We start from the raw sequence: 26,739 nt of genomic DNA, 5'->3' as shown, positions 1-26,739 counted from the left end.
AAGTGAAAGTGAAGTCGCTCAGTCATGTCCGACCCTCAGGGACCCCATGGACTGCAGCCCACCAGGCTCCTCCATCCATGGGATTTTCCAGGCAAGAGTACTGGAGTGGGGTGCCATATCCCATTTTAAAGATAAAGAAATGGAGGCATAGAAAGGTAATGAAACTTGTCCCAAGCCTCAGTGGCAGAACCTGAGGTCAAACCCAGGCGAACTGGCCCCAGAGCCCATGAACAGTTAACTACCATGTTCTTCTCTCTTCTCCCCTTGACAGCTCTCCTCACCTCACTGACTGATGAATACCTACTTTGTGCCAAACCCTGTGCTGGAAATTGAGAGCATTCTGAGAAAAAGACCGCTCTTAAAGAGCCTGTGGTTTAACAGAGACAAAAGACAAGCCCAAGAACTAAACAAGGTATATAGTATCTTCAGAGAGGTATAAATAAGGTCCACTGAGGATTCAGAGGAAAGTGAGATGCCTACTTGCTGAATTGTGAGAAAGACTGGGCGACTTCAGCAAGCACTTTATGGAGGAGGCAGCATCATCTGAGCTGGGTCTGGAGGACTAGGGTTTGGAGAAGCCAGGAGGCATGGCTGAGGTGGGGCAGAGCGAGAGCTGGGACGAGGGCGAGTCCAGGGAGGCTCAGGCTCTGCAAGTGCACGGTTGGCCTCCCAGAGTGGCCGACTTCTTCAGTTTTGTCCTCTGGGCACCTCGCTTGCCCCATCTCGTCACAGCAGTGGGCAGGGAAGGGTTCAAGGTGGCTAAACAGAGTGAGTGGGTGAGCAGTGACAGAGAAGCCCAGAAAAGCACTGAGGTAGTCACATGGTTCCCTCAATGATCTGCTCTTGGGGAGGAAAACTTTAAAACCAGGTTGCTCCTGAGGCTGGCATTGAAGAAGCAGCACTAGGAAAGGAGAGGAGGGAAGCAGGAAGCAGATACTTTAGGAGTACAAAACCCAGAATGGAATTTGGAAAGAAGGTCCTAAGCTCTCTTGATGGCTGTGGCTGTTCTGCCCCATCATCTCCCATTTCAAGAGTCACTACAACCGGATACGTGGATTAAGAATTCACAGACCAGATTGCTCGCTTTCTCTGATGCCTCTCTGTCATAGAAAGCTCTATTTCTCATTCCCTCCATTTTCACTAAGGCGTGACACAACTTTCCTAATGAGGTTCTACTCAATTTAAGCACTGAGTACAAGCTAAGGGAACTATTGTGAAGGTTCAATTAAAAGACACCCAGGGATTTGACAATTACCATATGTTAATTCTCAGAACTTCTGAAAAGTTTCTCTTCCTTTGGGATGTATAGGTTGCTTTGTCTGCTACAAACTTTTGGCTGCTTTGTGGAAAAGTAATAGCTGTTTTGGTTAGAGGAGCTTGACTAGTGAGGAAGAGATTAAAAAGGGGAGTGAAGCATTTGAAGCTATTTGGTAAAGAAAGCTGGCTCATGCTTTACTTTAAGTTCATTCATTCATTCAACAAAAATTTGAGCGCCTCTCTGTGTCAATTACTGTTGTTAGCACTGGACAAAGGACTTCAGTACAGAAGACATACTCCTGTCCTCACAGAAGTGACCGTCTAATGTAGATACAAAGATCCAGGCAATTATGGCACAGGGTAGCTCTTGCCCTGATGAGACAATGGGGCAGAGATCATGGGAGAAGCATCTTTGCCAGACTTGGGGCATTCAGAGGAGCAGCCATCAGGAAGTGCTCTGAATTTCAGATCTAAAAAAGGAGCAGGAATTCTTCAGAGGGGGAGAGAACAGAAAGAATGTTCTAAGTAGAAAAAATATATATATATCATATGAAGGCCCAGAAGGTGAGAGAGCATGGTATGCTTGAAGAACTCAAAAATATTTGGAATGACCAAAAATGAAAATTGTAAGGTGAGGAATACCAAGAGCTGAGGCTAGGAAGGCAAGGGAGGACAGGTGGTGAGGACTTAGCAAGCATGAGGGCTTTGATCAAGGCAACACAATCAGAAAACTCTCTCCTGTAATGTGGAGGATGGATTGCTAGGAAGCAAGACCAGAGAGACTTATTCTGATGCAAAACAGCTTTCCTGAATTAGGGCAGGGGAGGGGTGCTTGTAGGAGTTAGGGAGACGATATAGTCTTAAAAATTTATGTAGAAAGTAGAATAAATAAGCATTGTTAGTGTTTTTTAAGGGAAAGAGAGAGGAAGCTAAGGTTTCCATGCTGCATGGTGAACAATGGCATTCCTCTCTAAAACTGAGGACTTAGAGAAACCAGGGAGAGAAGGAATTAGGTTGAGTTTAGACATAGATCTACTGTCATAAGATCTGGGCTGGAGAAATGGATGGGGATCTTTATCAATGGCATGAGACTGAGACTGAGAAACAGATAGCATCTATCCAGGAAGCTACTATAGTGTAAGAAGAGCTTCTAGGCAGGCCTAGAACTGATTACGAAGGAAACAACTTTTTCTTTTTCATTTTTTCTATGTATGTTTTCAGTATTTATAATTTTATATCATTCACTCATTCATTGACTGGGTGCCCACACTGTGCCAAGTGCTATTCTAGGGTGAATGATCCACACTGATTTAAAAAAACGAAAACAACAAAACCCTGTTCTCACACTTTCAATTATAGGCATATATTTTCATGTATTTAGAAGTTTAATTTCTTTTCAAAAAGGGGGTAAATTACCAATTTAATTTCCCCACTCTACTCAACCCAAGGAAGGGGCCACTTTTAAGAAGGGGACAGAAAAGGAAGAAACTAGGAGAATGAGGAGAAATTGTGGCAAAGAAGAGAATGACAATGGAAACAGCAATGTCTCATGCTAAAAATCAGCTCTAATCTAAGATAATCATTGGATTAAATAACAGGGAGCCACTGGCAAACTTGGCAGTAGAGAGGTGGCTGAAGAATTAGCAGTAGATAAGGAAGTAAGAGGTAAGAGAGACAACACCTTCAGTAAGGCTGATGCCAGTGGAGAGGAGAGAAGCAAGCTGGGGCTGGAGGAAGCTGATCACAGTTGCATTGGTTCCAAAGTGATGACCAAATGGGAAATTTTAAGGAGACATACTCAAATTCTTCATTCTTAGAGATGCCAATGTTTAAACTCAAATAATAATTCACTGTAAAAGGGGAAACTCCTGATACACCCTCCTTTTCCCAGTCTGGATGGAAAAATGTCTTTGCCTAAAGAGAAGTGATGCAGAAAAATTCCTGGGAGAAAGCCAAATACTCACATATTCATGGGGAAAGAAAATAGCAACAGTAAAGTCAATCATTTGGAAAATTTTCCACATAAATACCTTTAGCCATTTGAAATAGCAGATTTTCTCCAAATTAAACTGTTGCTATGAAAGTCAATGTCAGGAAGTGGCAAAACCCAATAGTCTTTAAGCTGTGCACTGAATTCCCAAACAAGAATCCTAGGTTCATCTCTCAGTCTGTTTCATACTCCCTGAGTTGACAAAGGTTGAGAGTGCAGCAAAGGAGGCCTTTTCCATTCCTCTTGGGGGAGGAGAAGCATCATATTGTTCAAAAGCAACAGCTGTTGCAGAACTAGGCAGAGCATTAACAATAATCTGAAAAGGATTTTGTTTAAGCTTCCAGACCTGAGTGTAGTTGAAGGGACAAGAAGCTTTCATGTAGAAATGGAGAATTTATATATCATTTTGGAGATATTTTTATTTGTGTATTGCATTAGAAGAGAGGAGTTGCTGTTGTTGTTTAGTCACTAAGTCATGTCTGACTCTTCTGAGACCCTGTGGACTGTACCCTGCCAGGCTCCTCTGTCCATGGGATTTCCCAGGTGAGAATACTGGAGTAGGTTGCCATTTACTTCTCCAGGGGATCTTCCTCACCCAGGGATCGAACCTGCATCTGCTGCATTGCAGACTGATTCTTTACCACTGAGCCATCATGGAAGCTCAAGAGATGAGCATACAAATGCAAAGAGTTGGGAAACATCATGAACTTCAGTGACACCCTCCTTTGCTTCAGTGAAACTAGCAGTTAGAACTAGGCAAATTATTAACTTCAAAATTTGACCTCCCTCCTATCTGAAGGGAGACACAGATAACTTCAGTCTTAAAAGAAGCTACAGGAACTAAGAGGGGAAAAAAGACTTCAGAATAATTTTTTGCTGACAGTGGCAGGTTCTACAGTTTGTTTTCTTTAACTTAAGCAGTAAATAATACAGCATTAACAATACATCTTAATTAGGTTACACTAACCAGTACTGGAAAATCCCATGGACGGAGGAGCCTGGTGGGCTGCAGTCCATGGGGTCGCTGAGGGTCGGACACGACTGAGCGACTTCACTTTCACTTTTCACTTTCATGCTTGGAGAAGGAAATGGCAACCCACTCCAGTGTTCTTGCCTGGAGAATCCCAGGGACGGGGGAGCCTGGTGGGCTGCCATCTATGGGTCGCACAGAGTTGGACACGACTGGAGTGACTGAGCAGCAGCAGCAGCAACCAGTACGGAACTCCCACCAAAAATGTTTCAGGGAAGTAATTTGCCCTACTGAATTAGAGCCAGTTTCCAAACAAATCTGCTACTTCATTTTTAGGTAATGTGGCTTACTCAACACTGAACAAGAAATCTTTAACAGGCACAAGCTGGAGGTGCTATTGCCAGAGGAGTTTGAACAGCAGTGCAGCAGAGTGAACCTGTTTCTCCCTGCTGGGAAATCCAGTTTTGGCTTAAACCCCACTCAGAAAGTTGTTCTTCCCACCAAGCAAAGAGACACCCCCATGAGCTGTACAGGACTCCAACAGGGAAGAGTGTGCAGATCAAAACATAGGCAGGCCAAGTGGCAGCACCTGCACAGAGGAGGTGGTGGAGAAGCCAGCGCACAGAGAAGAAGGAAGAAAACATGACAGGTGTTCACCTTGGCCAGCATCACCCCTCCAGTGGTCAGGGCCATGAGATTCTATACTCAGTGAGGGTTCTGGCTTAGGGCATAAACAGAGACCAGTTCCTGCAAATGTAATGTGAATCCCAATACAAGGCAGTGACATCCTGGTACAGATCAGCATGGGACAAGAACAAAGAGGATTCACAGAGAACCCACAGAACCAGAAGGAGATGAACCCAGGCCAGCCCCAGACAGAGACTATTCTTCTAGCTCAGAGTGCTTACTGGCTCCTTTGTGAGGTGTAAAGGCAAGTTCCTGTTGGAACTTATCTTTAATTGATTAATCCAATTAGTCAACATAGAGTTATTGGCAAACCTACTGTGTGCCAGGCACTGCCCCACAGGCTCAGGATACAATAACGAAAAATAAAATCCAGACAAACAAGATCCCTGCTCTTAAATCTTACATTACTTATGGTTTGTTGTATATGAGCATGCCTAAATTAACGTCCTAGTAAAATACATAAAATTGTTTTAATAAATTATTTTAAATTTATCACTAAGTCCTAAATTAGAGATCTTTTTCTTTTATTGCTATAGCTCGATAGTTCTCAACTATGACTATCATTAGAATCACTGGAACTTATAAAAACTTCTGATGCCAGGGCCTCACACCACACTAATTACCTCAGAATCTGGTTTTGGGGCTCAAGATTGGTATTTTGTTAAAAGTTTCTCAGTGATTCCGATATGCAGCCTGGTCTGAGCACAGCACTGCCTGGCCCAGTGGATCCCTAATTCACACTAGTGTCAGGATCACCTGGAGGGCTTGTTTTTGTTTTTTTATATTTGTCTGGGCTGGGTCTTCGTTGCTGCATGGGCTGTAGTCGCGGAGAGCTGGGGCTGCTCTCTAGTGGCACACAGGCTTCTCATCAGGGTGGCTTCTTTCGTTGCAGAGCACGGGGCTCTAGGGCATGGGCTTCAGTAGCTGCAGCTCCCAGGCTCACGAACACAGGCTCAGTTGTTGCAGTACACAGGCTTAGTTGCTCCGTGGCATGCGGGATCTTCCCAGATCAGGGATGGAACCCTCCTGTCCTGTATTGGCAGGTGAATTCTTTACCACTGAGCCACCAAGGAGGCCTTGGAGGGCTTGTTGAAGGTCAGATTCAGGAGTAGTGAGTTGGGGTCTGAAAATCTGTATTTCTAAGAAATTTCCAGGTGATGCTGGTCTGGAGACCACACTTTGAGAACCACAGCACAGATAAATATTTAGATTAAAGGAAATCTAATTGCCTATTATTAGCAAGACAAAACTAGGTGCAAATCACTACCTAGATCAGCTTCTTATTTCTGGTTGCATGTGCTAAACATCACAGTTATATGCCTCAGGATTGATCCAAACTAGAGGTTTCTACTTTTGTGCTACTGACATTCATGAGCAGAAACTTTAATTTGTGTCATATGTTAGATTCCACATATAAGTGATGTCATTCATAGTCCATTGTGTGTATGTATATATATATATATATAGTGTGTATATATATATGTATACATATAGTGTATATATATATATGTGTGTATATATATATATATATCCACATCTTCTTTACCTATAAAATAGAAACACACTCATATAGAGTGGTTCCCAAAGTAAGGGGGAAGAGGGAGAGGGTTGGCTTGGGAGTTTGGGGTTACTAGATGCAAACTGTTATATAGAGAATGAATAAACAACTAGGTCCTACTGTATAGCAAAGGGAACTATATTTAGTACCCTGGGATAAACCATAATGGAAAAGAATATGAAAAGAACATGCATATGCATAACTGAATCACTTTGCTGTATACCAGAAACTAACACAATGTTGTTAATTAACTATACTTCAGTTAGAAAAACAAGAAGCAGAATCTTTCAATCCCAACCTATCCCATGGCCTTAACACACATGGATGACAGGTTTCCTAGTGACAGTGGTCCGCCCAGGCTTGAGAGAGCAACAGTGGCTATCACTGAACCTCTTTCTTTCCCTCAATGGACAAAACACTGGGATAGCCTGACAACAACTGGAAACCTCAGACTCCTGGTGATATTTAAAGGGTCTATTCAATAAAATCAAAGAAGGAAGAAACAACTTGAAAGCATTTGAGCAATGAGCCACTTCCCTTGGGACTAGTTCCTGAAACTCCAGGGTTGGGGGAGGGGAGGGGGTAAATATTTTTCATACTGGAAGTGAAAACCCATAAATGAGAGTGATATACATCTTCCTGTTGGCTGTAATCAGTTCCAACCTAGCCATCTGAGTTCACTTGAGTTGGAAATGCAGAGATACAAAAGCTGTGAAACAAGGACTTAAACCTGGGACTCCAGAGTTAAATATAGGATAAGCTGTGAGGACAGGGTTAGTGAAAGAATGTTATAAATATAATTTTGGCCTTTGCTCCAAGTAAGTTCACAAAGGCATTTCTGCCACATTTACCTCCTCTTTTTGAACTATTTCTAAGTCTTTCCATCTAGTTTTCAGTAATCCTTTTATATCCTCACATAGTATCAAAAATTTCCTAGAATACTCCTTTCCCAATAGCATTTCAAGTAGGGTATAGGAAATAAAAGATGCATTGTCTATGGAGAATTAAAAGCAATAAATAAAAGCTAGCCTTTTTTTTTTTTTTTTTTTTTTTTTTTGTATTTTTAAACACTATGCATCAGCAAGTCTCAACAAAGTTAGTGATAAAAACCCCCTCTACTGGAGCATGCATTCCTATCTCACTTACTCACTTGCCCCTTCCAGTGCTTCCCAGGTGATACTACTTCCATTGCTACCTATTTACAATGGAGAGAGAAGAAAGATGATAGCATTTTCTTGGCTCTCTGACAATTCCAGAAAAGTTTTATCCATTGACTTGGGTTAGATCATCCTGTTTCTAATACAGTTCTCGGGATCAACTACTGGCTTCCCAGCTCACTGCCCATATTTACTGAGGGTTATTCAAAACTCCACTTTTACAGTTCCTTGATCCTGAACAGCATTTGCTTTTCCTCTCCTTTAACGGCCCACTCCTTAGACCAAAATTGGAGCTTGGCATCACCTAAAACCTTTGAAACTGTGGATAATTATCAAATCCACTTTACCTGCCTTCACTACTCAAGAGCATTTCATGACGTGCATGTTCTCCCCAAGCTGCATGGAGCCTAAACATAAAGATGTTTGCCCGAGGTGCTCTCCAGGAACTGGGAGTCAGTTCTGTCCTATTGGAACTGAAGGACCACCAACCCTCCAAATGAGCATGCTCGAGTGTCCACTAGGTGACTTTTGACATCAGAGAGCTGAAATCTTTACCCTCAGATGGTGCTAAGCATCTCAATTTTTGGATGTGCAGAGGCCTGTAACTTAGTTACACCTGAGGAGAATGATGATTACCTTTTCCCAACCAGCTTTCTCCATGCTCCACATACTTCAGATCACCCTGCCCATTGCTTCATGGCAATGGGGAAAACATGGAAACAAGGACAGACTTTATTTTCTTGGGTTCCAAAATCACTGTGGATGATGACTGTAGCCATGAAATTAAAAGACACTCACTCCTTGAAAGAAAGGCTATGACAAACCTAGACAGCATATTAAAAAGCAGAGACATCACTTTGCCAACAAAGGTCCATCTAGTCAAAGCTGTGGTTTTTCCAGTAGTCATGTACAGATGTAAGAATTGGACCATAAAGAAGGCAGAGCCCTGAAGAATTGATGCTTTTGAACTGTGGTGTTGGAGAAGACTTTTGAGAGTCCCTTGGACTGCAAGGAGATCCAACCAGTCAATCCTAAAGGAAATCAACCCAGAATATTCATTGGAAGGACTGATGCTGAAGCTGAAGCTCCAATATTTTGGCCATATGATGCAAAGAGTTGACTCACTGAAAAGACCCTGATGCTGGGAAAGATTGAAGGCAGGAGGAGAAAGGAGTGACAGAGGGTGAGATGGTTGGATGGCATCATCAACTCAATGGATATGAGTTTGAGCAAACTGAGATAGTGAAGGACAGGGAGGCCTGGCATGCTGCAGTCCATGGTGCTGCAAAGAATCAGACATGACCGAGTCACTGTACAACAACAATGTATTTCAGTTCAGTTCAGATGCTCAGCCATGTCCAACTCTTTGCAACCCCATGGACTGCAGCATGCCAGGCTTCCCTGTCCATCACCAACTCCCGGAGTTTACCCAAACTGATGTCCATGGAGTTGGTGATGCCATCCAACCATCTCATCCTCTGTGGTCCCCTTCTCCTCCCACCTTCAATCTTTCCCAGCATCAGGGTCTTTTCAAATGAGTCAGCTCTTCGCATCAGGTGGCCAAATATTGGAGTTTCAGCTTCAACATCAGTCCTACCAATGAACACTCGGGACTGATCTCTTTTAGGATGGACTGGTTGGATCTCCTTGCAGTCCAAGGGACTCTCAAAAGTCTTCTCCAACACCACAGTTCGAATGCATCAATTCTTCGGCACTCAGCTTTCTTTATAGTCCAATTCTCACATCCATACATGACTACAGGAAAAACCACAGCCTTGACTAGACGGAGCTTTGTTGGCAAAGTAACAATGTATTTATTGACAGGCAAAAATATCAAATACATGAGAAATTTTTAAAGAATTTGCATTAAGATATATTGGCTACCTCAGATTGAATAGCAATGTATGCTTTATTCTTTATCCCACAAATACCCAGCACCCCATGCCTCTGGGAAGTGTGTGTGGGGGGAGGGGGGCATGGGGCAGTCTGAGACTTGTTCTCCTGTCTCCTTAATTGGAGATGCTCTCCAATTAGAAGATGCTCCCAATAAATGCTCTCTTTGCTGCACGCTCTGGCTTCTCAGCGCTTTGCTTTGCTGCCTGTCAGGCAAAACGAACTTGGTTTGGGAACACCATTTCCCTGCCAAAAGTTTACACTGAGGTATTCTGTTCTGACTCCAATCTCCAGAGTCACTGAATAGACTGACAAAGGTTGCAGGCTAAGTAACCAGGAATGGATTGCCTTCAACCTCCTGTCCTTTATGTGTTGATTATTTAACCTTATTCAACCTGATATTACCTTAGTTTATCAGGCTCTCCACTTATCAACAACTTTTTATAAACTATAAACTTTATGCCAGGCACTGGGCTAGGTCTTCCCTCATGAAGCTTACTGTCATTCTACTTCTTTCTTTTCTCCCAGGCTATGAGACACAATCAGATTTACTCAGTTCTCTCTCCAGCTTTGGACTGATGGATCTATCTCTTCAAAGGCATTACCACTAGTATTCTTTTGTTATCTTCTTTCCACAACTGCCTTGCCAATTTCCAGCTCTCATTGTTTACTGAATTTATTATGTATTCATGAGGTTTGAGCCTAAACTGAGACATTTAACACTCCTCCAGAATAATTTTTACTTACCCCAGCTACTCTATATTCTCCCTCTTAGCAGAGAAGCTCACCTCCTACTTCACTGAAAACAAAAGGCCATAAGCATTTACTTTCCCCACCATGGGTTGCTCCTTTCCAATCTTGTTAGGACCATCTTAATTCATCCTTTGCTCCTTAAACCTGGGCTTTTAATCCCAGAAATATGGCTGTCTCTAGGATCTTGCCCCAGTGAATCTTTTCCTTTCTTTTTTCTTCAGACACTCTCCCATTCATGGTCTTTTTTCCTCTGCATATAAACTTCTCCAAATGGGGAAAATACGTAACTCTCAACTTTCCTTTCAGCTACCATCTTCTTTGTCCCTTCCTTGCAAAATTTTTTAAACAAAGAAGCCCCAATTTTGTCTCTAATTCTTTGCTTCTAACTTGGTGCAACAACCCCTGCAGTTGGCTTCTGATCCTTCCACTCAGAAGGATCCTTTTACTTAGTCGGCTTCTGATCCTTCTACTCCAAGTAAAAACTACTCCCCCCAATGTCTGTGTAAACTCGGGACCTTCTTTTAGAAGAAATTTTAGTCTGACTTGACCTGAGCAATGCCTGGTACTGATGACCACCTCCTTCATGAAATGCACACCCAATTTTTGACTGCTGTTTCTCACCTTTCACTGGCTCCTCCTCATCTGTGTACCCAAGTTTTCAACACAAATCCTCTTTTCACAATTTAAAAACATTGTCTGGGAACATGGCTTCAGCTACAATCAAGGCATGAATAGCTACAGCCTCCACCCCTTCAAAGCCCCAAATCCTTTGATCTTTTATTTTTTTCCTCTATGTAATTTCAGGATTGGCTGCAGACAAATCCCTCAAATGTTACTATATTACAGCGATAGTTAAATGCAAAGCTTCTGCTTTAATGGGCATCTGAGCTTTTTGTAGTAACAAACCTAATGACACAAGGTTAAGTAGAAATCTGGAATTCCTGCCCACATCCTCTTAGAAAAAAGCCACTGGAGCACCATGGGTACCATGGACAGGGCCAAGATTTTGCCTACTCAGTTATTTTAGGTTCACTCTAATCCACAGACCAATACTTAAGCTCCCTTATAATATGGCTGCAATACAGTTAGTCACTTCAGCTACCTAAAAATCAGAGAATGTGTAACTTTGAGCAATACAACTCGGAACCAAGAAAAATTTTTACATCCTTAACAGATTAGGGCCAAAACTTGTGGGGATATTAGCTATAAACCATTTTATAAATTAGGAGATATCTCCCACAAATAATGGCTTTAATATTAGAAGACTTGATTTTTTAAAATCTCTGCTTTCTGATAGTAATTGTATAGGGCTACTGCCTATTATGGCTACATCTAGATTTTAATAATTAGGCCATACCGTGGTAGGTATCTGTTGCTTTTTTTTTTTTTTTCACCCTCTAGCATCAACCTAGTAATATCAATTCCCTTTCCAATTGCCTTTCTTCATTCCATGTAGGTTTATTGAAGCCTTTAAACAAGAATCCCCCACCTTTCCATGTGATCAGATATGGTTAATATTAAGTACATTACAAATATGACCACAGTGATTGGCCCTCGGTGCCCACATGATTTCAGCTGAGCTAATCAGAATCAGAATCTTTCCCTGGGGATTTATATACAGATATTGAAGAAGAATTCTCCCAGCGAGGTTTAAAATTCTCCAAATGAGGCTTCAACAGTACGTGAACCAAGAACTTCCAGATGTTCAAGCTGGATTTAGAAAAGACAGAAATCAGAGATCAAATTGCCAACATTTGTTGGATCATCAAAAAAGCAAGAGTGTCCCAGAAAAACATCTACTTCTGCTTTACTGACTATGCTAAAGCCTTTGACTGTGTGGATCACAACAAACTGTGGAAAATTCTTCAAGAGATGGGAATACCAGACCACCTTACCTACCTCCTGAGAAATCTGTATTCCAGTCAAGAAGTAACAGTTAGAACTGGACATGGAACAATGGACTGGTTCTAAATTGGGAAAGGAGTATGTCAAGGCTGTATGTTGTCTCCCTGCTTATTTAACTTATATGCAGAATACATCATGTTAAATGCCAGGTTGGATGAAGCACAAGCTGGAATCAAGCTTGTCAGGAGAAATATCAATAACCTCAGATATGCAGATGACACCACCTTTATGATAGAAAGCAAAGAGGAACTAAAGAGCCTCTTGATGAACTGAACTGAACTGACTGAAGAAGAAAAGCTTTCTCTTCTCTCTTTAGTTGCTAAGCTCAAATGATACAATTAACCCTGGAACTGCTAGTAGCCATGCCTCCTTTTCCTTCTGACTCCCCCAACCCAGACACATGAGGAAGTCCATTTCAGTGTACAAACATGGACAGATAAGTGGAGAGTGAGAGGAACCCAAAGATGCCATTTGAGTCCCTGAGGCAAGACCCACTTCTGGATTCTCATTCATGTGAATCAATCCATTCTCTTTTCAGCCTAACCTAGCTTGAGTTAAATTTCTCTCAGTTGTTTCTGAAGAATCCTGACTGAAAACATAATTTATAAGGGAATACTAATTTTTTTTACTCTTTATAACATACAGAGCTGTTTCAAGTGATAATCAGTTCATTTCTTAAATTGATGGCCCATGAATTGTTAACATCCCATAGGACATGTTAACATCCCACATGACATGTATGCCATGAAAAATGTGTTGGATGTCTAGTAAGTTTGAGGAAAACTAAGATAAAGTGAAAGAAGATTCTTTACAGTAGGAGCTCTCAAAAGATTTATTATGGTATAGTGGGGTGAATTATGAATCTCCAAAAGGAGGATTTAGTATGCCAATTCCCCCAAATTATCTAAGAATAGAAAATTTTTAATAGAAGCCAGTTTGGGGAATGTTATTTGCCTTTCTATGACAAGCAGGGATATTCAACTCTGAGCCACCAGGGAGGCCCCAGTAAATGAACTAATGGGCATCAACACAAATATACTTATTGGTTTGTTTTATAGCTATAAATGTTTGTTTTCACATGTTCCTTCTGTTAGACTGCATTTCCCGAGTACAACCAGTTCAGTTCAGTAGCTCAGTTGTGTCCAACTCTTTGCAGCCTCATAGACTGCAGCACACCAGGCTTCTCTATCCATCACCAAGTCCCAGACCTTGCTCAAACTCATGTCCATGGGGTTGGTGATGCCATCCAACCTTCTCATCTTCTGTCATACCCTTCTCCTCCTGCCTTCAATCTTTCCCAGCATCAGGGTCTTTTCCAATGAGTCAGTTCTTCGCATAAGGTAACCAAAGTATTGGAGCTTTAGTATCAGCATCAGTCCTTCCAGTGAAATTCTGGGCTGATTTCCTTTAGTTTTGACTGCTTTGATCTCCTTGCAGTCCAAGGAACTCTCAAGAGTCCTCTCAAACACCACAGTTTAAAAGTGTCAATTCTTCAGCACTCATCTTTCTTTATGGTCCAACTCTCACATCCATACATGACTACTGGAAAAGCCATAGCTTTGACTATATGGCCCTTTGTCGGCAAAGTAATGTCTCTGCTTTTTAATATGTTGTCTAGGTTTGTTAAAAAAAATGAACAGAGATTTATTTATTTATTTATGTATTTTGATGTTCAAGCTGGTTTTAGAAAAGGCAGAGGAACCAGAGATCAAATTGCCAACATCTGCTGGATCATCAAAAAAGCAAGAACATTCTAGAAAAACATCTATTTCTGCTTTATAAACTATGCCAAAGCCTTTGACTGTATGGATCACAATAAACTGTGGAAAATTCTGAAAGAGATGAGATTACCAGACCATCTGATCTCCCTCTTGAGAAACCTGTATGCAGGTCAGGAATCAACAGTTAGCACTGGACATGGAACAACAGACTGGTTCCAAATAGGAAAAGGAGTACCGTCAAGGCTCTATATTGTCATCCTGCTTATTTAACTCATATGTGGAGTACATCATGAGAATTGCTGGGCTGGATGAAGCACAAGCTGGAATCAAGATTGCCGGGAGAAATATCAATAACCTCAGATACATAGATGACACCACCCTTATGGCAGAAAGTGAAAAAGAACTAAAGATCCTCATGATGAAAGTGAAAGGAGAGAGTGAAAAAGTTGGCTTAAAGCTCAATATTCAGAAAACTAAGATCATAGCATCTGGTCTCATCACTTCATGGCAAATAGATGGGGAAGCAGTGTGGATGTGGAAACAGTGGCTGACTTTATTTTGGGGGGCTCCAAAATCACTGCAGATGGTGATTGCAGCCATGAAATTAAAAGATGCTTACTCCTTGGAAGGAAAGTTATGACCAACCTAGACAGCATATTAAAAGCAGAGACATTACTTTGCCAACAAAGGTCCATCTAGTCAAGGCTATGGTTTTTCCAGTAGTAATGTATGGATGTGAGAGTTGGACTGTAAAGAAAGCTGAGCACTGAAGAATTGATGCTTTTGAACTGTGGTGTTGAAGAAGAGTCTTGAGCATCCCTTGGACTGCAAGGAGATCCAACCAGTCCATCCTAAAGGAGATTAGTCTTGAGTGTTCATTGGAAGGACTGATACGGAAGCTGAAATTCCAATACTTTGGCCACCTGATGTGAAGAGCTGACTCATTTTGAAAAGACCCTGATGCTGGGAAAGATTGAAGGCAGGAGAAGAAAGAGAATGAGATGGTTGGATGGCATCACCGACTCAATGGACATCAGTTTGGGTAAACTGCGGGAGTTGGTGATGGACAGGGAAGCCTGGCATGGCGTAGTCCATGGGGTTCAAAGAGTTGGACACGACTGAGCAACTGGACTGAACTGAGGTTTGTCATAGCTTTTCTTCTGAGGAGCAAGTATCTTTTAATTTCATGGCTGCAGTCACCATCTGCAGTGATTTTGGGGCCCAAGAAATTAAAGTCTCTCACTGTTTCCATTGTTTCTCCATCTATTTGCCATGAAGTGATGGGACAAAATGCCATGATCTTAGTTTTCTGAATGTTTAGTTTTAAGCCAGCATTTTCACTCTCCTCTTTCACTTTCATTAAGAGGTTCTTTAGTTCCTCTTTTCATATTTGCAAGTCTGAATTTTGCAAGAAGGAGTTCATGATCTGAGCCACTGTCAGCTTCAGGTCTTGTTTTTGCTGACTGTATAGAGCTTCTCCCTCTTCAGCTACAAAAAATATAGTCAATCTGATTTTGATTTTGACCATCCAGTGATGACTATGTGTAGAGTCATCTCTTGTGTTGTTGGAAGAGAGTGTTTGCTATGACCAGTGTCTTAGCAAAACTCCTTCAACCTTTGCCCTGCTTCATTTGGACTCTAAGGCCAAACTTCCTGTTACTCCAGGTATCTCTTGACTTCCTGCTTTTGCATTCCAATTCCCTATGATGAAAAGGGCATCATTTTTGGTGTTAGTTCTAGAAGGTCTTGTAGGTCATCATAGAACTGTTCAACTTCAGCTTGTTTGGCATTGGTGGTTGGGGCATAGATTTGGATAATTGTGATGTTGAGTGGCTTGCCTTGGAAACGAACACAGATCATTTTGTCATTTTTGAGATTTCACCCAAGAACCCTGAGTACACTCAGTTCAGTCATTTCAGTTCAGTCACTCAGTCGTGTCCGACTCTGCGACCCCATGAATCACAGCTCTTGCCAGGCCTCCCTGTCCATCACCAACTCCCGGAGTTCACTGAGACTCATGTCCATCGAGTCAGTGATGCCATCCAGCCATCTCATCCTCTGTCGTCCCCTTTTCCTCCTGCCCTCAATCCCTCCCAGCATCAGTCTTTTCCAATGAGTCAACTCTTTGCATGAGGTGCCCAAAGTACTGGAGTTTCAGCTTTAGCAACAGTCCTTCCAAAGAAATCCCAGGGCTGAGTACACTGGCTATGTCTTAATTGTCTTTGTATCCCTGAGAGCTAGCATAAGGCCTAAAACAGAAGGCATCCACCAACACGTGAATGACAGAATGAATGATGAATGAATTTCTAAAGCTATAGAAAGTACCCAATTGAATTTTCTAAGTTGTAGGTAAATAACAGGATGCGGGAGTTGATAAAATAAGTTTAAAAATAAATTGAATATATACATCTCCATTAAACCTGTCAAATAAGTCAGTGGGAATTTTTTGGGTAAGATATTTAATTATTTGAGGAGTGAAAGACAAGTTGAATTCAGTTCAGTTCAGTCGCTCAGTCATGTCTGACTCTTTGTGACCCCATGAACCACAGCACGCCAGGCCTCCCTGTCCACAACCAACTCCCGGAGTTCACCCAAACCCATCTCCATCGAGTCGGTGATGCCATCCAACCATCTCATCCTCTGTCATCCCTTTCTCCTCCTGCTCTCAATCTTTCCCAGCATTAGGGTCTTTTCAAATGAGTCAGCTCTCTGCATCAGGTGGCCAAAGTATTGGAGTTTCAGCTTCAGCATCAGTCCTTGCAATGAACACCCAGGACTGATCTCCTTTAGGATGGACTGGTTGGATCTCCTTGCAGTCCAAGGGATTCTCAAGAGTTTTCTCCAAAACCACAGTTTAGAAGCATCAATTCTTCGGTGCTCAGCTTTCTTTACAGTCCAACTCTCACATCCATACATGACTACTGGAAAAACCATAGCCTTCACTAGATGGACTTTTGTTGACAAAATGTCTCTGCTTTTTAATATGCTGTCTAGGTTGGTCATAACTTTCCTTCCAAGGAGCAAGCGTCTTTTAATTTCATGGCCGCAGTCACCATCCGCAGTGATTTTGGAGCCCAGAAAAATAAAGTCATCCACTGTTTCCCCATCTATTTGCCATGAAGTGAACGCACCCAACTCCAGTACTCTTGCCTGGAAAATCCCATGGATGGAGGAGCCTGGTAGGCTGTAGTCCATGGGGTCACTAAGAGTTGGACATGACTGAGTGACTTCCCTTTCACTTTTCACTTTCATGCATTGAAGAAGGAAATGGTGACCCACTCCAGCGTTCTTGCCTGGAGAATCCCAAGGACAGGGAGCCTGGTGTGCTTCCGTCTATGGGGTCGCACAGAGTTTGACACAACTGGAGCAGTAGCAGATGGGACTGGATGCCATGAACTTAGTTTTCTGAATGTTGAGCATTAAGCCAACTTTTTTTACTCTCTTCTTTCACTTTCATCAAGAGGCACTTTAGTTCTTCTTCACTTTCTGCCATAAGGGTGGTGTCATCTGCATATCTGAGGTTATTGATATTTCTCCCGGTAATCTTGATTCCAGCTTGTGCTTCCTGCAGCCCAGTGTTTGTCATGATGTATTCTGCATATAAGTTAAACAAGCAGGGTGACAATATACAGCCTTGACATACTCCTTTTCCTATTTGGAACCACTCTGTTGTTCCATGTCCAGTTCTAACTGTTGCTTCCTGACCTGCATACAGGTTTCTCAAGAGGCAGGTCAGGTGGTCTGGTATTCCCATCTCTTTTGGAATTCTCCACAGTTTATTGTGATCCACACAGTAAAAGGCTTTGGCATAGTCAATAAAGCAGAAACAGATGTTTTTCTGGAACTCTCTTGCTTTTTCGATGATCCAGCCGATGTTGGCAATTTGATCTCTGGTTCCTCTGCCTTTTCTAAAACCAGCTTGAACACCTGGAAGCTCACAGTTCACATATTGCTGAAGCCTGGCTTGGAGAATTTTGAGCATTACTTTACTAGCAAGTGAGATGAGTGCAATTGTGCGATAGTTTGAGCATTCTTTGGCATTGCCTTTCTTTGAGATTGGAATGAAAACACACCTTTTCCAGTCCTGTGGCCACTGCTGAGTTCTCCAAATTTGCTGATATATTGAGTGCAGCACTTTCACAGCATCATCTTTTAGAATTTGAACTAACTAAACTGGAATGCCATCACCACCACTAGCTTTGTTCGTAGTGATGCTTCCTAAGGCCCACCTGACTTCACATTCCAGGATGTCCGGCTCTAGGTGTTGGGAGTGATCACACCTTCATGATTATCTGGGTTGTGAAGATCTTTTTTGTACAGTTCTTCTATGTAGTCTTGCCACCTCTTAATATCTTCTGCTTCTGCTAGGTCCATACCATTTCTGTCCTTTATTGAGCCCATCTTTGCATGAAATGTTCCCTTGGTATCTCTAATTTTCTTGAAGAGATCTCTACTCTTTCCCATTCTGTTGTTTTCCTCTATTTCTTTGCACTGATCACTGAGGAAGGCTTTCTTATCTCTCCTTGCTATTCTTTGGAACTCTGCATTCTCCTTTTCTCCCTTTTCTCCCTTTCTCCCTTGCTTTTCGCTTCTCTTCTTTTCACAGCTTTGTAAGGCCTCCTCAGAAGTTGAATTACTGTAAAATAAATCAGGTGTCCAGTTTCTTTGGACAATCAGGAACCATTGATGCTAAAAGGCAAACTCAAATGACATCCATGAAACTGTGCTTTTGGAGGGGTAGTACAGGAGAATGACATGTTGGCTTGCAGGAATTATTTATTATGAACTGAAATTTAAAAAGCTACCCAGGCAAATCGGCATTTATTTGCCTACTTTCCTCCTTACATTCATTTATTCATTGTATTCATATTATATGCCATATATACATGATTGTGTAAAACATCATATTCTGCAAAACATGGAAAAACCCAGAGCAATTGGAAACACCTGTCAAGTAGATAAGAGCAGAGCCTATATCTGGATTTATATTTCAAAAATCTGCATTTTTGAGCCTATATCTGGAGCTTGCCACTTGGCGTCATATGAGTTCACTAAGAAAAGACATCTGTCATTTGACACTAATTGGGTAATTTGCACAGTGACTCTTGAACCCACAAATGGTTTACGTAGATAAAAAATGGTTTACGTAGTCTAGCATCACAATTAATATGCATTGCATTTTAAAAATCTTTAAGATGCACATAATCATCTTATCCATTGTATAAGAATGGAACTCATGTGGAGGGTTTATCTCATAGCTGCCTTTAAATTCTTTCCACTAAGGTTTATGAACAAAAGGAAATGATTTAAGAGCTAAGAAAATTATAAGCATGGGTGATTAGTTTTATCAGAGCTTTTTTTTTTTTTCCCTCTGAAGGATTTCCTGATTGCTCAGACAGTAAAGAATCTCCCTGCAATGCAGGAGACCAGGGTTCGATCCCTGGGTTGTGAAGATACCCTCAGAAGGCAATGACAATCCACTCTAGTATTCTTGCATGGAGAATTCCATGGACAGAGGAGCCTAGTGAGCTGTAGTCCATGGAGCTGCAAAGATCAGACATGACTGACTAACATACACAAAGACAGTTTCTGATAAACCTAATTTCAATGAGTGTTTTCAGAATCACCAATATTGAAAAATGCATTGTGTTAGTGTGGAACTTTGAAAAGTCATGCTGAAGAAATATACCACTTTGTTATCAAATCATTTTGGTATGGTTTTATATCTTTTTAACTTCTGACTTTAACTGGTCTTTGTTTTCCAGGGACAGACACCTGTATCATGATGGAACTGGTTTTTCTTCTTCAGGAGTCCTGCCGGGATGGTATTGAGACAACAAAAGAAACCGCAGTCCTCTCCCTCAAACAAATAGCTTAAGTAAATAAGATTAATAAAACTTGCCTTCTCTAATCCTGTTTGAAAATCCCCCTTACATTCTCTTTCTTCCTTCCCAGGTCTCTCAGAACTTCTGTAGACAGCAAACATCAAAAAGACCAGATTTTTATAGTGATTCAGCCGCCCACGACAATGAAGTAAACCCTGATTTTCTTTCAGCCTAGGAAAAGATTAGGAAAGAGGCTTCACAAACAACCTCTTTAACACTTGAGGTTAAAAAAAAACAAACCAGTGTAGCAGAAAGGTTACTTTCATCCATACCTTTGGCGGGGAGGGGGGGGGGGAGCGGGGGGGGGGGGGGGCGGTTGTTTCCTTTCTCTTTGCTTTTTTTTTTTCTTTTTAAGTAACTCTTAATCCGTACCTATTACCCCCTATACAAACATTATAAAATATTTTCTTTACCAAAATTTTTGGTTACACATTTAAAGTATACTTTAAAAAGGATGACAAAATGTATTTCTTCTGGGGGCATGGCATTTCTGGTGCCTTTTTTCCTTTGCTCATTCCCTCAAATGCGGATTTGCTCCTGCTGCAGCTGGAGTTTCCCTCTTCAAGTTTAAACTAGTTTCTCAGGTGACTTCCCGCCAAGGCTCATCTCTCTTAGCAGTCTCCTTTCTCTCGGAATTCAGCTTCCCTAAGTAAGTTCTGGAATCCTTGTTCTTTATTCCTTTTGTTGTTGCTCTTCGGTGGCTAAGTCGGGTCCGGCTCTTTTCGACTCCATGGACTGCAGCGCACTAGGCTTCCCTGTCCTCCTTTAGAGACAGACACCCCACAAAGTAGCGCCCCCTACAGTCTCGCCGAGTGAACGCTGGTGTTCCGATCTGCGAGCAGAGTGCCGCAATCGAGAGCACTTCATGCACCAACACTAGCTTTTTCCAGGTAAAAGTTCAAAGCTGATGTTCTGGAAAGGCTACTGCTTGAGGCCAAGAGAGAGATGTGTGTCTTTATCCAGAGCCCAAGCGAATAAAATTAAAAATAGTATTATTGACTAAACTGATAGGGAACCAGCTTTGTTGGAAAACGTAGAACAATAAACTGGACAGAGATACAAATTAGTTTACAAATAATACCTTGGTCACAAACAACAACATCCTTTAAAGGATACCTATATTTTCTCAACAGCGTTATTTAAGTATGGGCAGAAATAAATCTCCAAAAGCCCTGTATTTTTCTTTCCTATAATAAATTAAAGATGTCCACACCCATATTCCATGGGACTTCTCTTTGGAAGCCTTTCAAAGGAAATGGAGAAATTCCTAAAGGAGGGTCATGGGCCAGAGAAGTTCAGTAAAGCAGGCTTACAAAAACACACAATTTGTACAATTTAACAGTATACTAGAATTACAATTAAATCCCAAACTTAGGGAGCAGCTAGGGAAAGGGTGGAGAGACTAAAGAGAGAAGTAGCACAGATTCCTAAGTAAGTTGGTGGTGTAAATACAACAGATAATGAACTTTTATGAAACTGTATTTTAATAAACATTACAATGGTCAAATGTTGGCCCATCTAGACACAGCAGTGGTTGTGTTTCCTGTATTCAAATTTTGCAGAGAGCAAAGCAACAGCATAAGAGGCTCCTTAGGAAGAAGAGCTCTCTCCCAGCACAAGAACTTTACAGCAGTTGAGCTCAGAAAATAGGCTGACCCGGCCCTCCCAAGCGGCCTAATCATGACCCCCAAACAGTAAATCTGCAGGAAAATCCACATAGTCCTTGTTAAAATGACAAAAGGGTAGTGACTCTTGCTCCTCAAAGGCAGATTATTTACTCTAACCCAAGCTACTGGGCAATCCAATGGCTTGGATAGCAAAAAGAAGGATATTTTATTTCCTCTAAAAGCTATAAGCTGAGTGTCTACATAATGCTAATGTCTTAGAGATATAGCCAACCTTGTCATATATATGAAAGGCAACTCACATTTTTCTCTTCAAGTGACTCTAAATTTTAATCTTTATTGTCTTCTCCCAGATGTCACAACTCTTCTCTGCCAGATTCCCCATTATTTCAAGAGACAAGAATATTCCCTGAAGCCTCCTTTTGAATATACATTTTTCTGAGATCATGTCTCTGGTTTCCCTTGAGGACTGTCACATCAATAAATCTATCTACTGCCTGGATCCTTGGTTTTGAAAATAATTTTACCGCCTTGGCCAGGCATAGCCAGTATTTTTCTCTAATACATATTCTTTAGTTCAAGTAAAAAGTCTTGCTTGGGCTGTTTTCTTTCTGTTCATAAAAATGTTCATATGCAGAACTTGGCATAACTGCAGATGGAGACAAGACTTTCTGCAAAGAGGCCAGTTCTTACATATGGGCCAAGGAAGACCTTACCTGAGCCTGGTCCAATATAAAGTTATATCCATTACATGGATTCCTCAGAGAGTATGGTTCACAGGGCAATACTCTGACAGAGCATACGGATTAACTTGAACCAAAAGCTCCCAGTATTTTTTAAAAAAACACAACAACAACAAAAATCAAAAAGCTTTACTCTTTTAGAAACATTTAAAGCTTTCAAGCCCACACACACTCAGATAGTACTGATAATCCTCTCTCCGTTTGTGGGATTTGGAAGAGCTACAAAGAATGAAGAGCCACAATATTTTGACAAAGTGATATAGTCTTCTCTTTAGGTGTATTTGATGGAAACTTTTGGACTTTTCCCCTTCACTTAACAAAATGTCATAAATGCAGCAACATTTGAGTAAATGGAGACTTTATAGTAATACAATACATAAATATACATACTTCTCTGGTATATATAGTGTCAATATCTTTAAAAAATTACCTTTTGTATAAAACTTTACAATTTTCAAATTACTCTCACATACATTATCAGTACAGATTCTGTATTAAAAATAACTTATTAGTCAACTAATATCTAAGGAGCATTACTCACTCCACTTCTCCTGATTATGTGAGAGAGGGCATCAGTTCAGTTCAGTCGCTCAGTCGTGTCCGACTCTTAGTGACCCCATGGACTGTAGCCCACCAGGCTCCTCCGTGCATGGGATTTTCCAGGCAAGAGTACTGGAGTGAGGTGCCATTGCCTTCTCCTCACTCTCTGTTTGTATCATTTGGGATCGGTTTACTCCATTGTTCTTCAAGGGAACATGGGAGACACTCTCTTCTCCAGCTTCTGGCCATCAATGCCCAGATAAGGCCTTCAGTTCAGTTCAGTTCAGTTGCTCAGTCACGTCCGACTCTTTACGACCCCACGAATCGCAGCACATCAGGCCTCCCTGTCCATCACCAACTCCTGGAGTTCACTCAAACTCATGTCCATTGAGTAGGTGATGCCATCCAGCCATCTCATCCTCTGTCATCCCCTTCTCCTCCTGCCCCCAATCCCTCCCAGCATCAGAGTCTTTTCCAATGAGTCAACTCTTAGCAGGAGGTGGTCAAAGTACTAGAGTTTCAGCTTTAGCATCATTCCTTCCAAAGAACACCCAGGGCTGATCTCCTTTAGAATGGACTGGTTTGATTTCCTTGCAGTCCAAGGGACTCTCAAGAGTCTTCTCCAACACCTTAGGTAGGAGAAATGATCTGATCTCTGCTCTTTAATGTTATTTCCAGTTCATGGGCTTTATTTGATTATTTTCTCTATGTGAGGTATATATATTATGCTTTTCCCACGCTTCAAACTCTCTTAGACACAGTCTGCTGCCCCTGTCATTTTCTGCTTTCCTCAATACAGTCACTGGCTTATACTATTGTCTTCTACATTTGATGTGACTCCTATATCTGACTTCCCTAGTGGCTCAGATGGTAAAGTGTCTGCCTACAGTGCGGGAGACCCGGGTTCAATCCTGGGGTTGGGATCTCCTGGAGAAGGGAATGGTAACCCACTCCAGTATTCTTGCCTGGAAAATCCCATGGACCGAGGAGCCTGGTAGGCTATAGTCCATGGGGTCGCAAAGAGTCAGACACGACTGAGTGACTTCACTTTCCTTTCACTTTCCTATATCTGATGATTTCATATGAAGGCACACTCAACATTTTGACTTCAAAATTTATGGCCCTAATTTCTACACTATAATTGTCAGTCCTCCAGGCATATATTTGGGAATCAATTCATCATCCTGTAACACTCACTTACCCCCAAGGTTTTTCTCTTGTTCTCTGTGAATTTTTGCCTTTTCTCTAGCAGTGCAGAGTATAATCCTAAATTTGAAGAGAAAATTTTTACTAATGTAAAAATTTTACAGTATTTTTCAAAAATATTTTCTCCATCTTTGAGAACTATCCTTTGTCCCTAGTTCAGAGCCGCTTTTTCTGGCCATGAACTACTTAGGAAACTACTTTTAAAAGATAGTAGACAGTGTAACCTGAGAATTTGTTATGTTTAACTTTGCTTCCAAAGTTGTCAGTATTAACAGGAAGAACAGGTGGAAACACCATCTCCACAACCAGCTCCTCTGGTCTTCTTCCTAAGACACCAGAGTTTCTGCACACCTTCCACTTTTCTCCAAACTTACCATCCAAACCAGAACAAGTGCAGGGTGTCTGTTGGGTGCATGAGGTTAGGACTTCCCTTCTAAATTTTAGGAGAGTTTTACAGGGGAGGCAGCTAGCGGATAAGGTCCAGCAGATTGGCTCATGGGCAATTCCATAGCGATCAGTAGGAATTCACAATGATATCTTCATGTGACCTTTGTTATATGATTCCACTGCTGGGGTGCCTAAGAACCCTAGTCCAGAGCTAGAGCTGCCTCACACCAGCTGGAGAGAGCAAACTGCTCAATATTTAGGAATATCGCAAGCTAGTTGTTAAATATAGCCACTAATAAACATTCAGTTAATGTGGCTCAGACAGTAAAGCGTCTGCCTGCAATCAAACCCAGGAGACCTGGGTTTGATCCCTGGGTCGGGAAGATCCCTGGAGAAGGAAATGGCAACCCACTCCAGTATCCTTGCTTGAAGAATCCCATGGGTGGAGGAGCCTGGTAGGCTACAGTCCACGGGGTCGCAAAGAGTCAGACACGACCGAGCAACTTCACTTTCACTTTCTTTCTATAAATTTAAAATGAAATAGACTATATTTAAAAACAAAGGTAAAAATACTCAAAACTCATCATTGTTAATTTACAGTTACTGTTATCTAGGCTCTAAAAATAATATGTAATGATGTGCAATGGCATATTTCTCCATAACTCTGTCCAGTAACATCAAGTCGGTCATTTGAAATAAGCCACAGGAGAGGATCTATACCTCAGAAATCACCAAACTACAAACCGGGACTCACCCCCATCCTCTCCTCCCACCTCCAGCCAGTTTTTAAATATTTGTCAGTACATTATCGCTGTGAATCCACTTAGTATTAAGATGGAAAGCCACAAAAGAACAGTACAGTTATGTGAACTTTCTCAATTTGACAATTCCCTTCAGTCTGCTTTCCTTTCAACGTGGTCTTGCATCTCCCAAGTCAAAGCCTTTGGAAGCAGAACCTGTATCAAATAACTCACCTGAACAGTGTTCAGTCTGAGTTTTTACTTTATTTATTGGCTTTCCCCTGTAAGATGAAATCAGAAGTTCCTTTATAGAAACTGTATATCTAAATGCTCCCTGCTCAGTATCCCTGCTCTTTTGCTGACATTGTATCTTAGGCCCTGCACTGCACATGTGAGTGTGCCTCAGTATTTGTGTTGTGTTTGTGTTTATGCATATCTGTGAGTACTATAAAATAGCTGTACAGCTACTTCCAATAGGCTAATTTTAACTTAAAATAACTACAATTAAACCCAGCTCTGTACCTACTAAAACCCTAGAAAGGGAGATCATTAAATGTCTTAGAATCAATATTTTAATTCTGAAGAGGAAATTCAGTAGGAGGTCAGCAAATGTTATTAAAGGATCAGGAAACTGACTCAGGAAAATCTAAAGAAAGTAAGACTCCTTATATGGCAATGATAAGGCTAATGGGAAACTGAAAGCGATCTTGGAGACGGACTGGAAATTTTATACAGAGGAATCATTGTTCTCTGTTTCCACTCAGAATAAGTCAAGAAGTATTCAACTTACAGCGCTTTATTGAGAGAACTTTACAAGAATTCAATAAAAGAAAATTATCTTAAGGATTTTTTCTCCTAAAGTTATTTCTTAATCAGCCATTTTAATCAGTGATCCCACAGAAGCTTAAATTAAAGGTAGAGTGTCTTATTACGAAAAAGTCACCCATAAGTGCACTCAATGGAAGATGGATGTCTGGATTTTCCCCACAAGTAGATATGGACTTTAGCTTTCAAAATATTCTTCAAAGTTCTAAGCTCCCTTGAAGGTCATATTTACTAAGGCTAACCTGAAGAGATAGGCATGTATAATTAAGGGATAAGGATATAAATACCTAAGACAGGTAATACCAAATCAGACCAAAGAAACATTATATCTGAAACTCAGTTTCTGATCATGTCAATGAGGTCCTTTTGTGGGAGGGCATGTGAGGGGCTCAGATAAACAACTTTCCCTAATAATCCACTAAGTCCATATGTGTGTCTAATTCCATTTTGAACTCACTTATATATTTATATGTTCAACCTCTTAGGGTAATTACTTCCCTAGTTTTTATGACCACTTCTTCTGGTATACTGAAATTTGTTGAATCTCTATGGATGCATTAAAATCCTTTTGGAAAAAGATAGAGTATAACCCCTAAATGTATTCACTAATTGTTTAATGTGATTAACAATAATTAATCAAGTAATTAAAACAGAATTTAATCCCACAAGATTTAAGACTCCCAAGGGTTTCCATTATTTGGCCTCTGCTTATCCTGTTATCTTCTCTCACCATAAACTTTCCTCAACCCACTGCATATGTTATGCTTCAACTACTTTAAATTATTTTCAGTTCCTTAAAATTGCCATAGAAATTTGGCAGTTGACATTTTAAAGATGTTTCTTTCCACCACAAAGACTTCCTGGCTTCCCCCTGCCACCCTCTACCTGGTTGAGGTG

General features: G+C 41.2%; 2 protein-coding genes across 2 annotated transcripts in view; one reads left to right on the top strand and one right to left on the bottom strand.

Annotated features, from left to right (window-relative positions):
* UPP2 (uridine phosphorylase 2) overlaps positions 1-19,673 on the top strand; it is a 90,285-nt gene extending 70,612 nt beyond the window's left edge. Inside the window, exon 8 of the mRNA XM_025276292.2 lies at positions 19,657-19,673. The gene's annotated coding sequence lies outside the window, so the exon portion shown is untranslated. The remainder of the gene's footprint in view (positions 1-19,656) is intronic.
* The window catches only part of CCDC148 (coiled-coil domain containing 148), a 221,190-nt gene that overhangs the window by 7,763 nt on the left and 186,688 nt on the right, over positions 1-26,739 (bottom strand). The gene's annotated exons all lie outside the window — the stretch shown is intronic.

The sequence above is a fragment of the Bubalus bubalis genome, chromosome 2 (assembly GCF_019923935.1).
Source record: "Bubalus bubalis isolate 160015118507 breed Murrah chromosome 2, NDDB_SH_1, whole genome shotgun sequence".
Lineage (NCBI taxonomy): Eukaryota > Metazoa > Chordata > Mammalia > Artiodactyla > Bovidae > Bubalus > Bubalus bubalis.
Note: the sequence above shows the minus strand (reverse complement) of the source record. Positions and strands in the feature narration are given on the sequence as shown.